The sequence below is a fragment of the Gossypium arboreum genome, chromosome 6 (genome assembly GCF_025698485.1).
Source record: "Gossypium arboreum isolate Shixiya-1 chromosome 6, ASM2569848v2, whole genome shotgun sequence".
Classification (NCBI taxonomy): Eukaryota; Viridiplantae; Streptophyta; class Magnoliopsida; order Malvales; family Malvaceae; genus Gossypium; species Gossypium arboreum.
In genome coordinates, this window is record NC_069075.1 from 41,470,822 (window position 1) to 41,489,983 (window position 19,162).

The following is a 19,162-nucleotide window of genomic DNA, read 5'->3' on the forward strand; positions in this document are numbered from 1 at the left end:
TATTTTCTTTATGCTTTCATTCACTTCGAGGAATGTAACAAATCTGGTAGGATAGGCTTCTAAATGTCTCCATTGATTCCTTATTTTATAACCATCATCGCAAAACATGTGTGGATTTCAAATCAAAATCTTTCTATTCATGTTGTCGTGATTAGTCTCCAATTATAATAAACATGATATAATAAATAAATCATAGTAAAATATACCTGAGATTCTTTAACATCATTGTTATCTCACTGGTTATTATTACAAGCACACGTAATTATTATATAAATTTCTTTGTATAATGATTACCTATAATGTGTAAGTGATAAACCGTAATTTATACATATTTTTATCCCATGCTTAGCACATTTATGGATGATTTCTCCTTAGATTTGGTGAATTCGATGCTCCTAATCCTTTAATTTCATGTTTTATACTTAGGTGAGCGTAGCAGAGTAAAAAGAGCGAGAAATGGGCCAAAAAGAGGAGAAAAAGTCCCTGTCTAAGAGTAAATTTGTCGTAATTAAGTGGAGTTGATTGCACGCCTAGAGATAGGGTGACAAGTTTTTACCAGATTAAGGTGAAACCTAATAAGGGAGTCTATAGATTGAGTTAATGCAACACTAGGGTGTTAATTAGAAAGAGATTTCAATTAATCAACCTAGGGTTAGACGTTATTAGTCTCGAGAGAGATAATAATATAACTTAGGGATTTCTACAGATCAAGTAAAATGAATAAATCGTCCGATTCAGAGTTAAATAACAAGTCAAGTCTAGGTGGATTTCTCCTTGGGTATTGTCTTAATCAATCAAGTTTTCCCAAAAGCTTTTCTCCAATTTTCTCTCTGTACACCCTTAGTTTAGTTAATTAGTTTAGATAAACAAATCCCTTAAATTTTAGGCTAGATAATAAAAAGAAAGTAATTACTAGTACTCTTGGTTCCTTTGGGTTCGAAAATCCAGTCTTGCTAAAGCTATACTACTGTTCGATAGGTGAACTTGCCTTCATCGTGATAATAACTAGTTTCAAGAACGATTAATTTTTAAAACTTGTCGTGAATATCACGTATCAAGTTTTTGGCAGCGTTGCCGGGGAACTAAGATATTAGGAACACTCGATTTTTATTACTTTAGACATTTTACTTTATTTGCAATTTAAATTCTTATTTTATTTTCTAATTTTCTCTTTTATTCGCTTCTGGCAGTTTTTTTTTATAGTGTATGACTAGAAGAAACCCGTCGGGACCATTACTTTTTGAAAGTGAGATCGATCGCACAGCTCATAGAAACCAAAGAGAAATAAGGTGAAGCTTAAGATATATAGAGGGAGAGCAAGAGGAAGATATTCAAACCATAACCGAGGAGATGGCTGAAAATCAGGAAAATCTGCTACCTCCTGCAATTGCCACTGATCTAGTAAATCAGAATCATGCTCCATGCACTATGTATGATTATGCTAAACCGAATTTAATAGGAACTGAGTCAAGTATAGTTAGGCCTACTATTGTTGCAAATAATTTTGAACTAAAACCTAACACGATTCAAATGATACAACAATTTGTTCAGTTTGATGGTTTGCAGGATGAGGATCCAAACAATCACTTGTCAAATTTTTTGGAGTTTTGTGACACATTTAAAATCAATGGCGTTTCTGACGATGCCATACGTCTTCAGTTATTTCCCTTTTCATTAAGGAACAAAGCTAAACAATGGTTGAACTCGTTACTATGAGGGTCAATCACTACTTGGGAATAAATGACCAAAAAGTTTTTACTAAAATATTTTCTGCCAGTTAAAATGGCTAAATTAAGGAATGATATCTCTTCTTTTGTGCAAATGGATCTAGAAACACTCTATGATGCATGGGAGAGATACAAGGATCTGTTGAGAAGGTGCCCTCACCATGGGTTACCACTCTGGCTACAGGTTCAAACTTTTCACAATGGCCTGAATCCTTCAACTAGACAGATGGTTGACGCAGCCGCTAGTGGGACTATCAATAATAAGACACTTGAGGATGCTTATGAATTTATAGAAAAGATGTCACTGAATAATTATCAGTGGCAAGTCATGAGGACAAAGCTAATGAAAGCAGCCAGCATTTTTAACGTCGATTCGGTCACCATACTCTCTAATCAAGTAGAACTTTTGAATAGAAAAATTGATGGTTTCCTTGGTTCTGCACAGGTTCATCCTAAAACAACCCGATTTTGGGCCTAGTCAGAATAGTGGTTTCAGAACCACTATTCCGAGGCCAGAGAAAATTATTTTGATGTTATTTTATGTGTTATAATATAATTTTATAAGTGCATGTAAATTTTGGTAAGTTAATTTTAGCGATTTCTAGTCCAATTTCGAAAAAGGACTAAATCGCATAAAAGGTAAAAGTTTTGTTTTGATGCCTAAGGTGTTAAATTGCTTTGTGTATTAAATTGGGGGACTTTAAAGTGAAATTATACCCCTAAATAAAGCATGACCGGTCATGGGGGACAAAAATTATCGAAAAGTTAAAATTAGGTGAGATTTGGTCACCAATTTTGACTAGTTTTATTATTAACAAATCAAAAAGAAAAAGCTATCATTTTTCTCTTCTCCTCCATCGAAATATGCAGCAAAGAAAGAGTTTTGAGAGCTTGAAACTTTCAGCCACTTAGTTTCTCTTCTAGTAAGTGATTTTAATGCTTTTTCTTGAAGATTTTTACATTTTTGGAACCCCTAAAGCATGAGCTTTCATATGAAGGGACTGTTTTGCAAAATGATTAAGATTCTAGAGTTTTTTCCATGAAAGTATGTGTTTTTTTCTGAGTTTTTATGGAAGAATATGAGTCTTGGTGGTGTTATAAACACTTTTTGTGAAGGAAGATTGCATGAAAACTCCTAAAAAGGGGATATTTTGCAAAGTTGTATAATAAGTGTATGAAATAGTTGATATTGTGAGTTGCTATAGTTATGAAAATGGTTTATCTAGGCTTAATGAGTAAGAAAATGTGATAAAAATATTGTTTCGAGCCTAGGGACAATTTGATAATTTTGGCAAAATTGTAAATTTTGCCAAAGTGTGTCAATGGACTAATTTGATTAGTACATTGTTTTAATTAGCTAAATGTGATGTTTTAGGTGTTGAAAAATGCAATTTGGGCCTAGAATGGGGAAAATCAATTTATGGATGATTACGTCTTTTTCACCTTTGCGGTATCGAGGTAAGTTTGTATGTAAACAATACCATGCTATACATGTATTTAAATGTTATCATTACATGAATTGTATAAATATTAAGTGTATGTGATTAATAGAAATATGATAAGACAAAGTCTTAGTAGACGAGGAAAAATCCCATTTGAACCTTAGGAATAGAATAGGATACGAGTGACATGTCACTAGGAATTATGAGTCTAGACGACTAGCTCGAGAGTGAGCATTTAAATGTCATGAGATATGACGTAGCTTTAGCTACAATTGAGGCACTTGTGTGCAAAGGTTTTTCCGAGTATCCAATTAGTATTCCAAGCGTTCAACGGGTAATCCGAGGAAAGAGTTGATGATGGTCCCAATGAGGTAAGTCATTGGTGAGTATACACTTGAGTTATGTTACGAGTTGTGCATGTATGTACACTAAGCCTATGAGAATGCCTTGGTATGTGAATGATCTATGATGCATTAATATGTGTTCTTACCATAATGGATGAAATGATGTTATATTAATTTTGTGAACAATGATCATGAATGAGTAACTTAGCCTTGACAGATTTGAGTTACTGCAGTAGTGTAACTTTGAAAATACACTAAAAATAATGGAAAATGAATTAGGAGCTGAATAAAATATGAGAATAAAGCTTATTGAGTCTAGTTTCTTATAAAATAAATCGTGTAAGCAAAAAAATTTCCTATAATGAGATATTTGAAGTTGAGTGGGACAGAGTCAGAATGACTTTGAGATCCCCTATTTTGATTTTAGAAAATCATTATAAATTGTAAAAAGATGGTTATGAGTTATGATTTATATTCTTAGAATCCTTAATTAGTCTAGTTTCAAGAGAAATAGACAAGAACATTATTCAATTCCTGTGCTATGAGATATTTGAACATTAGTGTAGAAGGGTCAGAACTACCAGACAGTGAATTAGGGGTAACTTTGAGAAATAAACTGTACTAATTGGATAAACTAAAAATTCTAGATATTTTATGGTAGAAAGGTACATGAGTCTAGTTTTAATTAAAATGTAACAGAACTTAATTTGGAGTTTTGTAGCTCCAGATATAAATAATTTAGGGACTATTACTTAGGAAGACAGCTTGTTATAAACTTGAGAATATGTTGTAAACATTGATAAAACAAGTTAATGAGTTGCTTATTGTTTTCATATGAACTTACTAAGCATAAAGCTTACCCTGCTTTCTTTCCCATGTTCCCTAAGGTTACCAAGTTAGGTCGGGTTGGAGGCCGTCAGAGATATTATCACACTGTCGAGTTAACGCTATAGACATAAGTAAATCCTAGTGTTTCGAGTCTATGGCATGTATAGGGTTTTAATGTTGAGTATGTGATACTATGATTCAGCCAAAGACATTGGCTTGTTATTAAGGTAGTATGTAGTCATGTAAATTGGCTTATGTCGGCTAATGACGTTATGGGCCTATATGATTATTCTTATACATGTATGTTATTATCTCTTGTGATGTAGCTCACAGCATGTATGCTTAGAGATTGAATTGAGATTCATTTATGAGTTAGTAACTAATGCAAGATGAAGTGATTGATAAATAGTTAATAATGCCTCATGAATGGTTTGTGGATATGATTATGCATGCTTAGTGATGGACGTAATGATAGTTATGACAAGTATGTGGTAATGATGCGAGTAAATTCTATGATATTTATTGCTTAAGAAATTGACATGAGCATAACATGTTTGAAGATGTTTAAGAGCTCATTTATGCCATGTTGTATGTTATTGGATGAGTATATGTGCATATGTTGTGAGGGTGACAAATGGCTTGGAAAATAGCCTTATAATTGTCTACATGGGTGATCGCGTGATTTCGTGATAGGTTTCAAATATTTATAATTTATCGTTGATAAACCGTAAATTATACATATTTTTACCCCATGTTTAATGCATTTTATGGATGATTTCCCATTAGAATTGATGAATCCGATGCTCCTAATGCTTTAATTTCATGTTTTATACTTAGAAGAGCATAGGAGAGCGAAAGGAACAAGAAACGGGCCAAAAACGGAGAAAATGGGCCAAAGTACGAAATCAACACCGCCTCGACCTCCTCACATGGGCAGACCATACGGCCGTGTCAATTTGGTAGGCTCGAACACGGCCTGAAGTAATCGAACACGGGCGTGTGCCACGGGCGTGTCCCTACCGAGCCCAAGTTGAGTCCAATTCGGAAAAGGCTAATTTTGAGGGCTTTTAGGCATTCTAAAGCCTATAAATACACCCTAGAGAAGGAAGAAGAGGACAAGGAGAATAGGGAGTAATGAATTACTCCAAGGAAGCCGATTGATCCATCTTAGAAGCCGGATTCATCATCAAGACTGAAGATCTCTCCTCAATTTCCCTTCAGGAGTTTTTGGTTCTCTTTATGTTTTGTATTCTTTATTCTTCTGAGATATTTTCTTATTTATTTATGAACTAAAACCCCTAAATACCTAAGGGGAATGAAACCTAAGACGAATCTTGTTATTATTTTCTGAATTGTATGATAAATATTTAACTTGTTCTTAATTATGTGTTCTTAATTCTTGTTTTGATATCCCAGGATACTGATTCAAGATAAGCTTTTATTCAGAGGAGGAATAGACCCTGTCTAAGAGTACATTTATCATAATTAAGCGGAGTTGAATGCACGCTTAGAGAAAGGGTGACAAGATTTTGCCGAATTAGGGTGAAACCTAATAAGGGGATCCATAAATCGAGTTAATGCAACCCTAGAGTGTTAATTAGAGAAAAGTCTCGGTTATTCAATCTAGGGATTAGACGTTATTAGTGTTGAATAGGGATAATAACATAACTTAGGGATATTTACGGAACAAGTTGAATGAATAAATAGTCTGATTCGAAGCCAGAATAACAAGTAAAGTCTAGGTGGATTTTTCCTTAGGTATTGTCTTAAGTCAATCGATTTTCCCCAAAAGCAATTCCCCAATTCTTTTCTTTGTGAGTTCTTAGTTTAGATAATTAGTTAATTAAAACAAAACCTCTTTATTCTTAGGCTAGATAATAAAAAGACAGTCATTACTAGTACTTTTAGTTCCTTTGGGTTCAACAATCCGGTCTTGCTAAAACTATACTACTGTTTGATAGGTACATTTTCCTACATCGCAATAATAGTTAGTTCAAGAATGAGTAATTATAAATATTTAAAACCTATCACGAAATCACGCGATCAAGTTTTTGGCGCCGTTGCCGGGGAGCTAAGATATTAGGAATGCTCAATTTTTATTACTTTAGCCATTTATTTTTCTTACAATTTAATTTAATTTTTTTTATTATTTATTAACTTACTTTTTCTTTCTCTTGACAGGTTTTTATAGTTTATAACTAGAAGAAACCCGTCAGGACCATTACTTTCTGACGAAGAAATCGATCTTACAGTTCGCAGAAATCAAATAGAAATAAGGCGAAGCTTACGATACACAGAATATGAGCAAGAAGATGATACTCAACCCCCAATCAAAGAGATGGCTGAAAACCAAGACAATTAGCTACCTCCTGCAATTGCGGCTAATCAAAATCCTGCTCCACGCACTATGTATGATTATGCTAAACCTTCTTTAACAGGAACTGAATTTAGCATAGTTAGACCTGCTGTAGCTGCAAATACTTTGGAATTGAAACCTAACACTATTCAGATGATACAACAATTTGTTTAGTTTGATGGTTTGTAGGATGAAGATCCCAACACTCACTTAGCAAACTTTCTGGAATTTTGCGATACATTTAAAATCAATGGCGTTTCTGATGATGCCATTCATCTTCGGTTATTCCCTTTTTCATTAAGGAACAAAGCTAAACAGTGGTTGAACTTGTTACCACGAGGGTCAATTACTACTTGGGAACAAATGACCTAAAAATTCTTACTAAAATATTTTTCGCCGGCTAAAACGGCTAAATTACGTAATGATATCTCTTCTTTTGTGCAGATGGATTTAGAAATCCTCTATGATGCATGGGAGAGATACAAGGACTTACTGAGAAGGTGCCCTCACCATGGGTTACTGCTTTGGCTCCAGGTTCAAACATTCCATAATGGTCTGAACCCTTCGACTCGAAAAATGGTTGACGCATCTGCTGGCGGAACCATCAATAATAAAACACTTGAAGATGCTTATGAGTTTATTGAGGAGATGTCACTGAATAACTATCAGTGGCAAGTCATGAGGACAAAGCCAACGAACACAACCGGTATTTATAACATTGATTCGATCACCATGCTGTCAAATCAGGTAGAACTTTTGAATAAAAAGATTGATGGTTTTCTTAGTTCTTCATAGGTTCACCCAATAATGCAGTGCGAAGCAAGTAGCGGTGGAACAAGCCATTCGGAATACCAACTTTATGACCATAACATGGATAACAAGCAACTAAACTACATGGGTAATAATCCTCGACCTTAAAACAATCCATTTAGTAACACTTATAATGCAGGTTGGAGGAACCATCCCAATTTTTCATGGAGAGGCCAAGGAAATCAAAAACCACAACATCCTCCGGGTTTTCAGCAACCACCCTACCAACAGGAAAAGAAGCCAAACATTGAAGAGATGCTCTCAAAGTTTATATCGGTGTTAGAAACTTGTTTCCAGAACACCGAGATAGGACTTAAGAATCAACAAGAATCGATCCAAGGGCTCGAAACTCAGATAAGCCAGCTATCCAAATTAATTTCAAAAAGACCACTAGGGAGTTTACCTAGTAACACCCAATCAAAAGAGCATGTGGAAGCAGTTACACTAAGGAGTGGGAAAGTATTAGTGAAAACTGAAAAAAAGCTAACATAAGAAGCCGTGATAAGCGAAAGAGAGGAAGAAAAAATCGAAAATAGTGACAAACGGGTGCCAAAAGAATATAAACCTCAGGTTTCGTACCCAGCAAAATTGAAAAAGATCGCATTGATGAGCAATTCGGTAAGTTTCTTGAAATTTTTAAGCAATTACATATCAACTTACCTTTTGTTGAAGCCATCTCCCAGATGCCTATATACGCAAAATTTTTGAAGGAGATTTTAACAAATAAAAGGAAATTCGAGGACTTGTCTAAAGTAGAACTCATCGAGGAGTGCTCAGCCATACTCCAAAACAAGTTTCCAACCAGATTGAAAGATCCAGGGAGTTTTACTATCCCTTGCTGAATTGGTAGTCTAAATGTTGAAAAAGCACTAGCTGATTTAGGTGCTAGCATTAGTTTAATGCCATATAAAATGTTCAAACAACTTGGTCTTGAGGTACCTAAACCTACTAGGATGAGTATTCAATTAGCCGATAGAAGACGTACTCATGAAAGTAGATAAATTCATATTTCCTATTGACTTTGTTGTGCTTGACATGGACGAAGATGTGGAAGTGCCCTTAATTTTAGGGCGTCTATTTTTAGCCACTGCTAGGGCTATAATCGATGTAGGTGACGGCAAATTGGCACTCAGAGTAGGTGAAGAGGAGATTATCTTTAAAATTTATGATGCTATGAGGTTTTCTAGGGAACAGGATGATTCATGTTATTTTATTGACTCTATTGATCATACTACTCAAGACTCTTTTCAGGAAATTATACAGGAGGACACATTGGAACTGTATCTGTGACATCCCTAATTTGACCCTAGTCGGAAAGTGGTTTTGGGACCACAAAACCGAGTCATAAAAATAATTAACTGTTAAATTCTATGATTATTATATGTGTAAATGCATGTGTGAAAGTTTCATGCTTTGATTTTTTCATTTGTATGTAAAATTATAAGATAGGACTCATGTGATAAAACTTGAAAGTGTGATAGGTAAATTTGTAAAGTGTCAAATAATGCATGAAATGTTAACATGAGGGATTTGCATGTCAAATATTCCTTTTGTTTATAGTGGCCGCCATGATGAGGAATTTATATTAAAATAGACATAAATAATTACTTATGATGGTTGTATAATTTTATATTGTTAAGGAATAAAAAAAAGAAGAAACAAATAGCTCGATGGAGAGAGGGAATGAGTTTTAAGTTTCATTTTTACATGCATGTTGATTTGGGGAAAGGAGAAAGCATATTCGGCCATTGTTGTTTTAGTTTGAAGCTCAAATTAGTTGGTATGTTAATGATCATTTTGCTTATAATTTATATTTTTGGAACCTTAGGATCATGAACTAGCATACCCATGTTGAAATTTGTGGAATGATTGTAGTTAATAGAAATTACTACGGTAGAAAATCTAAGTTCTTAATATTATTATGGTAGATTTTTTAAAGTTGGAAGTGAAGTGAGATGATTTGCAAAGTCAATTCATGAAATTTCACATTGAGGATTATTATGGAAAATTTTAAAATATGGTGGATTAAATTGTTTATTTATGTGAAATTATCAATGTATAAAAAAAAAATACGTCATTGACATATTTTGAAGTCTTTTATTTGAAAGAGTTTTGTTTGGGTGCTTGATGTTGAATTTGTGTTATTTTATAGAGTAAATTTTACTACATTTAAAAATTAAGGATTTAATTGAGTATATTATAAATGAGAAGGATTTTATTATAAATTAAAGATATACATATACACGCTGTATATTAAGGGTTAAGTATTTGGCAATAGTGGGTTATGTGTTAATTGTGGAATTAACTTGGTGGATATGACGGATTAAATTGTATAGGATGTAAATGTTTTGGGGAAAATGTGTAAAAGTGTAAATAAGTAGCTAAATGTTTTGAATTAAATGGTATATGAAATTGAGATTAATATTTACATAGTCATTTTAGAAACGAGTAGAATGATAGTTTGATAATTTTAATTATTAGTGTTTAATTAAGTACAATGATTAACTTAAGTGGGAGATAAATTAGTAATTAGTATTAAATTTCAAAGTGAGATTATAATAAAGGATTATTTAAATAAATAGTCCATTAATTTGATGAGTTTTGGTTAGTGGATAATTATGAGAGAATTATATATATATATGTAATATATGTTAAGTTATAATAAGAAAATGAAAATGATATGAAAGTAGGAATAAAATAAAAGAAACAAATAGAGTAGTGGGGGAAAGAAAAGGAAAGAGAAACAAAAATTAAAGCTTCATCTCTCGCATGCCGATTTGGGGAGAAAAAAAAAAGGTTAGCATCATTCGGCCTTTAAGTGCCATTTTTGAAGCTTATTTCTGTTGGGATGATTTGATTATTTTCAATTAAATTTTATATTTTTGGAACCTTAAAATTTTGTAGTAGGTTACTCATGTGGAAATTTAGAGAAATTATGACTTTTGTGGAAGTTGCCATTCTCGAAAAACTTTACTGCTTGAAGTTGTTTTGATAGAATTAGAGGTTAAATTGTTAATTTTGTGAAGTCTAGGGACTATTTTGGTGGATTGTTCTTTTTGCTGGAAATTTGAATTGAATTACTAGGTTTAGTAAGTAATTAAAATATTTTGTACCATGAGTTTTGTTAGTATTAGCTTGCAAGGAGTTTAATGCTATAAATTAAATTAGCATGGTGTTAAGTTATAAAATTCAAGAATTTAGGGATTGTTAATAAATTATATGTATATTTGGTTAATTATGGAAATGGTAAATTCAATGATTAATTAGTAAAGTAAATTGAAATGAAGTTTTGCCGAATGTGTTTATTGGTGTGTGAAAATTTGAATTGTAACGTTAAATCGTTAGTATGTGTTCTATGATTTCCGAATGTGAATTAAGGTAAATAATGTGGAGAAGGATGAGTTGAGTTGTAAAATTTATGTATATGAATTAGTGGTTAATGGACAATCGGTCAAAGTGGTTAATATGCATTTGTATATGTTATAATGGCCGATTGTAATCAAGAATAAAGATGTGAATGAATGGTTGTTAATGAGTTGTCGTATGTTTCTTATTAAGAAAAATTATTAATGTTTGAATCTAAATAAATTAGTTAAGTAATTAAACAAACTAATTTATTTTACCTAGCTCAAGAGCGAAAGGAACTTAACTCGAAAAGGAAAAGCGAAACAAATGGAATAGTCGATTCGTAGTTGTCCAGCGACATTTAAGGTAAGTTCTTAAGTATTTGAGTTTGATTCCTTTGTAAGTCTTAAGTTTTAAAACGGGATGAATATGATATTATGTTTTAAATATGTGAATGAGAACTTTCTGAGTAAATTGTATAAATCTGCTAGGGACAGCAGACGATGGCGTGTTTTGGAAAAATTACCATAAATTGTGGGAGTTGAGTTAAAATCTGGATAAATGATGTAATTAAAGCTTGACGCGTCTAGTTTCGTATAAAAGAAATCGTAAGTAAAGGGGTTGCCGATAATGAGATTTTCAAAGTTGTGTGAGACAGAGTCGAATGGCTCAAAATCCTCTGTTCAGTATTTGGAAAATCATTATAAATCGTACAAAAATGATTATAAGATAAATTTTATGCTTAGACTCCTTAATGAGTCTAGTTTCAAACAAAATAAACGAAAACATATTTTGAATTTTGTACAATGAGAAATTAAATTCTTAGTGAAGAGTAGTCGAGTAGTCAAGCGGTAAAATAGGAAACTTTAAGAAAAATCTGGTATTGATTGGCCAAACCAAAAATTCTGAAAATTTTGTGGATAGAGGATATCTGAGTCTATTTTTAGGGAAAATTAACGGCACATAATTTGGAATTTCGTAGCCCTAGTTACAAATAATTTAACGACTGTTGCTCAGGAAAACAGCTTGCAGAGAAATTGTGGTCATGTTGTAAACATGGATAAAACTTGTTTTAGTTGCTCATAAGCTATTGATTAAACCCATACGTGAATTCTAAATTGTGATATTATAAAATGATATATGAGTGTTAGATGGATCTTTGATATTAAAATTTTTGAAATTGTAAGTTTATAAGTATTCGAATATGAAATGATAGTATGGCTTGAAATTGAATTATTCATCGAAAAATGATAGATGTAGATTCAGCCAAGACAAAGTGTATACATGAAAGTATATGTGATATGTGAAGTATATTTGGATAATTGTGATGTGAATACATGAAAATTTATATTTTGATTTAGGATTTTATGTGATGAATGTGAATGTGTATATATGAGATAAGGCCGAATGGCAAATGTGATGAATGTGAACCTGTATATATATGTGTGATAAGGACGAATGGCCAATGTGATGAATGTGAACATGGGTATGTGTGATAAGGCCGAATGGCCAATGTGATGAATGTGAACATGCGTATGTGTGATAAGGCCGAATGGCCAATGTGATGAATGTGAACATGCATATATGAGATAAGGCCGAATGGCCAATGTGATGAATGTGAACATGTATATATGTGGTAAGGCCGAATGGCTAATGAGAAATGTGTATAAGATAGATATGAGGTAAAGCCGAATGGCTAATGCGAAACGTGTATGAGATGGATATGTGGTAAAGCCAAATGGCTAATGTGAGATATGTATGAGATGTGTATATATATATTGTGGCCAAATGACAAACGGCGAAAGGTGTGTTTTATTAGATATTTGATAAGGTAAATGAATTACAAATATGGTAGTCGATGTGAATGTTGTAACATGTGAATAAATATGCATGAAACTCTATGATGTAAACCTGGGATTAAAGACCAGATGACCATATGTGGTGACTATGTCTGGGTTAAGATCCGCTGACTTCGTGTGGAGATTTCATCTGAGCTAAAGGTCTCGCCAATAATCCGAGTAGAGTTTAAAGCTATAAGACTTCGCAATAAGAATTGCTTATAAATATATTCAATGCGAAAGGTTAAACAGGTATGTACTCCAAGTTTATATGTGAGCTTGATTTGAACTAAATCATAAGGTAGTTATGTGATGTATACGTGAGCAATCAATGAGACTATTCCTATGATTATGTGACATCGGATCAGTGTGAGGGGTTATGTGAAATTATACAATATATCTATGTCACATGAGCTCACTTTTATGTGAAAGTTTATCGCCTATTATATATGATGGGATGTGCATATTCGATAAAGGGATGGTATGCTGAAGGAAGAGTGAAATAAAATACGAACAACTATGTTATAATTTGATTGTTATCTGTTGATCTTGCTTAAAACTTACTAAGCATTGTAATGCTTACCCGTTTACTTTGTTTCCTCTGTTTTATAGATCTCATTTGGAAGCTACGGGGCTCGGGGATCGTCGACAACTAGTCACACTATCACTATCCACCGCTTATTCTTGTTATGTTTTGAATTATTTTATGGCATGTATAGAATAGACCAAAGGTAGAAGAATATTTTGGTTAATGTATATAAGCCATGCGAAAATGGCATCTTTTGAATGTGTACTTATAGAAGTTTAAATTTGTATCCTGGTCATGATGACCCTAAATTGACCCTCGAGAAAGTGGTTTCAGGACCGCTAAACCGAGTCACCGAAATGTTTGAATGTAATATTTATTGTCTAGAATATGTAATTATGAATGTGTGAAAATTTCAAGCTTCGATTTAGTCGATTGCATGTGAATTTAGTCAATAGGACTTAGGTGTGACACGTTTGAAATGTGATAGGTTAATCTTTAAGGACCTATTATTGCATGTAATCAAAGGGGTGGACTTGCATGTCAATTTCCCCATTTAAGAACTAGTGGCCGGCCATGACAAAGGGGGATGGGCAAAACATGTCATGAAACATGTTGTGTAAGTGGTTTATGTTGGAATAAATAAAGTAATGAGTATGGGTAATAAAGAAATGAAAAAAAAAGAAAGAAAGAAGGTCTGTGATCCCCCCATTGCCGTGAGTTGAAGAAAAGAAAAAAAAAATTGTTCATCCTTTTCATTCTCTCTTGGCCGAAAATTCTAAGGAAGAAGGAGGGAGTTCTTGCTTCATGTTTGGTTTGGAAGGGGATTAGGAGGAGGTTTGGCCATACTTGTATCAAGATTAAGGTATGTTTGATGTTGTGCCATGAGATTCATGCATGTTTTTAGTTGCTAGCTTGATGTTCTTATTAGCCCATGGTTCAAATCCTTGCTATGTCATGGGGATGGTATTCGGCCAAGGTGGATTTTGTGTTAATGCCATTACATGCTAAATATGAAGCTTGTTAATGATATATGTGATGGTGGGTTGAAGACTCTTGGATTTTCTTTTTAGCATTTTTGAGTGAGACATTAAGTTCTTTGTTTAACCATGACCAAAATTAAAATAGTATGGTGTTGTGATGTATTCGGCCATGGTATATCCGTAAGCATGATTTATGCTTATTGCATGGTAGGTAAGATTTGTGTTTTGGATATATGTTTATATTTGGTTATAATCAACTTGAGATTCGGCCATTGCACCTATATGTATATATGTTTGCACATGATGTATTGGTATGACATATATACTATCTCAAGGTATATATTTACTTATGATGATGTTTGGTTACAAGTAAATGATAGATGTGTATTGAGCTACAATATGTAATGCATTAGTTAGTAAAATGTATGCCATTAATGTGTGGCATTAAATATGTAATTGGCCTCAACATCAACATGCATATTCGGCCACATGAGATGGATTGGTGTGCATGCATTCGGTTAGAGGCAAGCATATTGATGCCTTTATCTTGGTTAGGACAATCGGCTAAGAAGGGGAGTGGGTTAATATCTTGAGTTGATGCATGATTTCACATGTATGTGACTTTAAGGTCTAATGTATAAATGTGGGCTAAGTGCCTTGTGTTCCTCTTTTCGATGCTCAAATGATTAAATCGATTTATTTGTTTAATTAAGCTCAAGAGCAAAGGGGATCTAAATCCGATAAAGGGAAGGAAAAAGTGGTCGAATAGCCATCGAAATCGTTCGACAACATCCGAGGTAAGTTTTCGAGTAATGGAACTTAGATTATGATCTAATTAGATTATGTAATAAACAAATCCAAATCATGGCCTTGTATGTGGCTATTGAGCCGAAATTGTAAATATGATAAGTGTCTTGTGTTTGAGCTTTGGTAATGAGAATGAAATACGGATGTGTTATGATTTGTTGATATATGTGCTTGGTTATTCGAATGGTATCCGGGCTAAGTCCCGAAGGCTTTTGTGCTAAGTGACTAAATCCGGGTTAAGTCCCGAAGGCATTTGTGCGAGTTATCAAATTCGGGTTAATTCCCGAAGGCATTTGTGCGAGTTACCAAATCCGGGTTAATTCCCGAAGGCATTTGTGCGAGTTACCAAATCCGGGTTAAGTCCCGAAGGCATTTGTGCGAATTACTGTAACCGGGCTATGTCCCGAAGACAATCGAGCGAGTAGCTATATCCGGTTAAATTTCGAAGGTACGTGATTCGGGAATGAGCAATCTTGCTGTAAAAATTTCAGTTAATACGCTTGCAAAATTCCAGCAGTGAGGTATGTTCGTATGTGCATTGGAATAGTTGATTCCCTTCGAATAATATTCGCTCAGTCGAGTAGTGAGCTTTCGGTATTTGGCTAAGATGATCCCTCATGTATGAATTCAGGGGTTGGAATGTGAAGTAGGAATGATTTGAGAATATGTATATACGGAATTATCCGTTTAGTTATATGAATGCTATACCTCTGTTGTGCTTAAATTCTTTGCTCAAAACTTACTAAGCATAAATTGCTTACTCCGTTTCTTTGTTTCTCTGTTTTATAGATTTTGGCTCGTAAGCTATCGGACTCGGGATTTTTGGAAGTCGAAGTCTCCCACACTATCAAAGCCCCCTTTTTGGTACAATTTTGGTTGAGCTTTGAAATGGCATGTATAGGACTACCCTTTGTTGTTTTTCAAGTACTTTTTGTGATGTATGTGTGTACAGCCATGCGAAAATGGCTCGTAGAAGTGGAGTATGGCATTAGACCATTTGTGTTTATGTATATATATATGGTTTCATGATGTGACTATGGACTAGAATGGAAGTGTTGGGCAATGATCAGCCCTTGGAATGGTTAAATATGATCATATGTGGACCTATGTATGACAAAACTCTAGTTGGTCCATGGAAACCACGAAATAGGTAAAGTTTACCTTGAAAACAGATGCTGACAGTAGCAGTGGTGTGGATGTGAAAAATCACTAAAAATAGCAGGAATGAAATTAAATAGTGAATAAATTATGTAAATGAACCTTGATGAATCTACTTTCATATGGAAGAAACGAAACGGTCATATGAGTTGTATGTTAAGAGATATTTAGGTTTTCGTGAAACAGGGCCAGAACGGTTTCTGGATTTCCTGTTCCGACTTTGGAAATTCATTATAAATTAACCAGAGATAATTAGAAGTCATGCTATATATGTATAGATTCCTATTTGAGTCTAGTTTCTATAGAAACAAAGGAAATCAGTATTGAAGCCCTGTACAGGGAGATATCCAAGTCGTAATGCATGAAGGTCAGTGTAGTCGAACCCTGGAATAGGGGAGACTTTAACTAATAAACTGTACTAATTGGCTTGACCAAAAATTCTAGAAAAAAATATGTAAATGGAAATATGAGTCTAGTTTCAGGGAAAAATTACGAAACTGATTTTCAAGTTTTGAAACTCAAGATATGATTTTTAAGGTGACAGTGGCACAGTAACCAGCTTGTCTGGAAATTTTTAAATGGACTTTGAAAATAATTAAAGTTAAGTCTGTACGCATCTTGTGTTCGACTCCAGTAACGGACTCGGGTACGGGGTGTTACAATTTTATTGGTATCAGAGCTACGGTTTAGTCGATTCTAGGACTACCGTGATGCGTTTGGGTCTAGCTATACATGCCATTTTATGTGATTATTTGATAGTGTGGTGATTTCTGACATTTCAAATGTGTTTATTTATAGTAATGGATCCCGATCCCGACCGAGCGGTAGCTGATGATCTTGAGAGTGTAGCGCCTGCTCCCGCACAAGGGACAGCGCCGGCGGACTCTCAACCTAATGCTAGTAATCCGAATGATGAAGCTAGACAAGCTTTCTATAGCGTGATGAATGATTGGTTCAACCAATATATTCGAACTAATACGGCTGTTCCACAACCTCCATTCCCAACAAACACAACCCCGCACCTACAATGCCTCCGAATCGACCAAATTAGGTCAAATAAGCCCCAGTTGATGAAATCCGAAAACATGGGGCTACTGAATTTAAAGCTACGGATAGCGACGATGCCGAGCAAGCTGAATTTTGGTTGGACAAAACTATCCGGTATTTTCGATGAGCTATCTTGTACACCCGATGAATGCCTAAAGTGTACTATCTCCTTGCTACGCGATTACGCCTACTATTGGTGGAGTACTCGACTTGTTTGTGCCCGAGAGCAAGTAACACAGGAGTTTTTCCAAACCGAGTTTGGAAAAAGTATATCGATCGAGATTTGTTGATCAAAACGGAAGGAATTTCTTGAGCTTAAGCAAGGTTCTATGTCGATTCATCGATTCGACGAAAATTTGTTAGACTTAGTAGATACGCTCGGAATATGTTTCGTCCGAGGCTATCATGTGTAAACGCCGAGGATGGGCTGAATGAAGATATAAAATGTTCGTTGGCATTCTTGAAATACGAGAGTTCGTAGTACTTGTCGAGCGAGCTTGTAAAGTCAAGAGCTTAGAAAAGAAAAACAAAAGTTGATGTGAGAACCGGAGAGTTTCGTAAAAGATCCTCGGAAAAGTCTCTTCAACAGCATCGAAGAAATTTCGAGATGATGTGGGCGGTCTAGAGGCACTTCGGCCTTTTAGACGAGATCGTGATCGACCCCTGAATGGGTACACGAGGCACTTGATCGCCGGTGTTGGGAATGAACGTCGAGACGTAACGGAGTGCCAGTATTGTGGCAAATGGCATTCTGGAAGTTGTAGATTCCATGACCGCTCCTGTTACAAGTGCGGATCAGTTGACCACTTCATTAAAGATTGCCCGAGGTTGCCTGAATAGAATGTAAATCAGAGTGGGAAACCGGGTGCTACCACTACTCGAGGTAGACCATCTAGAAATACGGGCAATGCTAGTGGTGGTTAGAGAGGATCTAGAGATGCTACGACCAGATCCGAGGCTCACGCTCCTGCTAGGGCTTATGCTATACGCGCACGCAAGGATGCTTCCTCGCCAGATGTTATTACCGGTACTTTCACTCTCTTTGATACTAATGTGATTGCTTTGATTGACCCTAGTTCTACTCACTCTTATATATGCGAAACCTTAGCATCCAGTAAGACTTTACCTATTGAGTCTACTGAGTTCGTAATTCGGGTGTCAAATCCCTTGGGTCGTTACGTGCTTGTCGACAAAGTGTGTATGAAATGTCCCTAGTAATTGAGGTTCTGTTTCCCACGACTTGATGCTTTTACCGTTTGATGAATTTGATGTTATTCTTGGTTTGGATTGGTTGACCGTGCATGATGCAGTTGTGAATTGCAAAAGCAAGACTATGGATTTGAGGTGCGCAAATAACGAGATGATCCGAGTTGAGTCTACGGACTTAAAAGGGTTGCCAGCTGTAATATCACCAATGTTGGCCCAGAAATATGTAAGAAAGGGGTGCAAAGCATACCTTGCGTATGTACTTGATGATAAGGAGTTAGAAATAAAACCCGAATCTGTGCTTGGTGGTTTGTGAATACCGGATGTTTTTCCCAAGAATTACCGGTTTGCCACTGTTCGGAGATAGAGTTTGGTATTGAGCTTGTACCTGGGACTACGCCGATTTTGATAGCTCCGTATCGTATGGCACCAACTGAGTTAAAAGAGTTGAAAGCTCAGTTGCAAGAATTGACGGACAAAAGTTTCGCTCGACCAAGTTTCTCACCTTGGGGTGCACCAGTATTGCTTGTGAAAAAGAAGGACGGAACCATGAGGTTGTGCATTGACTATCGTCAGCTGAATAAAGTGACGATAAAGAATAAATATCCATTACCGCGTATTGATGATTTGTTTGATCAACTAAAGGGAGCCTCAGTGTTTTCAAAGATAGATTTGAGATCGGGTTATTATCGATTCTTGGATTCGAGATTCGGATGTACCCAAAACTGCTTTTAGAACGAGGTAC

The 19,162-nt window shown here is 35.0% G+C and overlaps 2 non-coding genes across 2 annotated transcripts; both read right to left on the minus strand.

Moving 5' to 3' along the window:
* Positions 1 to 1,788: 1,788 nt before the first annotated feature.
* LOC128294642 (small nucleolar RNA R71) lies at positions 1,789 to 1,895 on the minus strand. Its single transcript, XR_008284950.1, has one exon. It is a non-coding gene; the product is annotated as a small nucleolar RNA R71 (small nucleolar RNA).
* Positions 1,896 to 7,108: 5,213 nt separating this feature from the next.
* On the minus strand, positions 7,109 to 7,215 carry LOC128294520 (small nucleolar RNA R71). The gene has a single exon (XR_008284829.1). It is a non-coding gene; the product is annotated as a small nucleolar RNA R71 (small nucleolar RNA).
* Between the last annotated feature and the right edge of the window lie 11,947 nt (positions 7,216 to 19,162).